Source organism: Furipterus horrens, unplaced genomic scaffold (genome assembly GCF_987537825.1).
Source record: "Furipterus horrens unplaced genomic scaffold, mFurHor1.1.pri manual_scaffold_6, whole genome shotgun sequence".
NCBI lineage: Eukaryota > Metazoa > Chordata > Mammalia > Chiroptera > Furipteridae > Furipterus > Furipterus horrens.
Genome location: NW_028327176.1, coordinates 51,411,362 through 51,413,590, shown reverse-complemented (window position 1 = coordinate 51,413,590; position 2,229 = coordinate 51,411,362). Strand labels below are relative to the sequence as shown.

General features: G+C 38.7%; 1 pseudogene; it reads left to right on the top strand.

The window, feature by feature from the left end:
* The first annotated feature begins 1,000 nt into the window (after nt 1–1,000).
* LOC150006177 (NADH dehydrogenase [ubiquinone] 1 alpha subcomplex subunit 1 pseudogene) lies at nt 1,001–1,212 on the top strand (annotated as a pseudogene).
* The last annotated feature ends 1,017 nt before the right edge of the window (nt 1,213–2,229 follow it).

The following is a 2,229-nucleotide window of genomic DNA, read 5'->3' as shown; positions in this document are numbered from 1 at the left end:
AAAATGGCTTAAAAAATAATATCAGGTGAAGAAAATGAGACACAGTATTGAAAAATACAGTGTGATTCACTTATGTAAAAAATATAAAGAAAATCAAATGGAAAGAAATAAGACAAAATATGAACGTGGATTGCCAATACTTAGTCCCTAGGTACAAAGAGTATGAGTGGCAAGTTTTTTGTTCCCCTTCTTTATATCATTCTACTCTTGGCACATTTTCCCAGTAAACATGAATTGCTTTTATAGTCACAAAAAAAAAAAAAATGTGAAGAGGAAAGAATACAATATATTCTATACCCGAAGCAAGACCCAAGACACTGAGAAACAGGTAGAGCAGAGATTAGGAAACAAGCAGCACCTGCAAGACAATAAATGACCAAATGCTTCCACAGGGAAGATGGAACTGGCAATTTGCCAGGATCCTGAAGTGACTCTTGCACTTCGTGAATATTTTAGTTTTCTTCTTTACAAAGGAAATGTGCATGGTTCAGAGTTTGCGCCTAAGAAAACAACTTCTAGACTAATCAGCATAAAATAAGCAGATATTTAAATTTAAATTATATGCATGGCCTGGAAAAACATCTACCCAGGCTTTAATCTCCACCAAGATGCTCATTAGGCAGTTTAGTGAATGCTTACCTGTCGCGTTCAGAGATAGTACCGGGGCCTTTTTTGTCTTGGGGAAACATACCAGAAGCACATTCTGGAATCTTCCACAATAACACAAACCGGAGCATTCCAAAACCTTATGCTTAACAGAGGTCAGTCACTGTACAAAAAGACACATGCCACATAAAAATGAAATTTAATGCTCAAATAAGGTAATAAAATGAGCTTGCTTGTACCATTATTATATCTCCGTTTATAATGAAAGTATACACGCACATTTGTAGAATGTTTTTCTTAGGCCATTGCTCAGCTCTCTCCTGCTTCTCTCCTCCCCCTGGGTCTGATATGAGGCTGATGAGAGAGAATGAAAGAGCTTGGTGACCATGTGCAGATGTGGTTCCAGATTGTCCCCAGATTGCCATCATGGGCTTGTCTTCACTCATCCCCAGAGTGGCCACTGTACACACCCACAGGTTCATTAATGGGGACAAGGAGAAAAGGGTTGGCTATTATTCATATTAGTGGATTTTGCTGAGAAGAGATAGGCCCATCTCTGGACTTAATCATTAAAATGTGTCAAAGAGTTTGGAGAATACTAATTAAGGGAGTATTTTTCTGATTGATGAAAAATAACTCAGTAATGCTGATCTACCCCTGCTAGAAGGTTATGCAGTATATTATGTAGCATGAAGAGTATTATGTAGTGTGTAAGAGAAATTTAAAAGTTTTAAAAGAGAGAGAGAGAGAGAGGAGGGAAGGCAATGGTAAAGGGGACTCTATGGAGTTAAACCCTCCATTCCCGCCTCTGGGCAGGCAGAGGAAGGCCAGCAATGAAATCAATTGTGATCTATTTGTGGGCAGTTAAAGGGACTCCTTCCTAAAGTAAAATTTAATTCACAAAGTAAAATTTAATTAAAAAAGAAATGGAGAGAACTCAGGGTGGGGAGTGCAGTAATAAAGCTTGGGGAGGAAGATATTTGGGAGAATGGGCAGCACTGAGCAAGGTCTCAGGCTGCTGAGAGAAAGGGCTCACACTTACCACTTCTCATTTCAGGCTACATTTACAATATTCCTGTGTAATATTTACACCACCTGCTAAGCACTACATTGCATCCTCCAAAAAGTCATACATTGAAGCCCTACACCTAATGTTACTGTTTCTGGAGATGGATCCTTTAGGACTAATTAAAGTTGAATGAGGTCATAAGGGTGGAGCCCTGATCCTGTAGGATTAGAGTCCCTATAAGAGGGAACACCAGAGAACTCGCTTTCTCTCTCCTTGTGCATGCTCGAAGGAAAGGCCTTATGAAGACAAAGCAGCAATCTATAAGCCAGAAAGAAAGCTGTCACCAGAGGCCAACCTTGCTGGACCTTGACCTTGGACTCCCAGCCTCCAGAACTGTGAGAAATTAAATTTCTACTAAGTCACACAGTCTGTGGTATTTTGTTATGGCAGCCTGAGCAAGCTAAGACACCATCCCTTGTGTTCTTAAAAAACATGTAACTTTTTCCAAAAAAAATTGCACATCTTTCCTTATTTTATGTTAAACATTTGTGTGGATCCCTTATAGATAGTTTTTAATTATTTGATTTTATAAAATAAACTAAGATACTTTATTA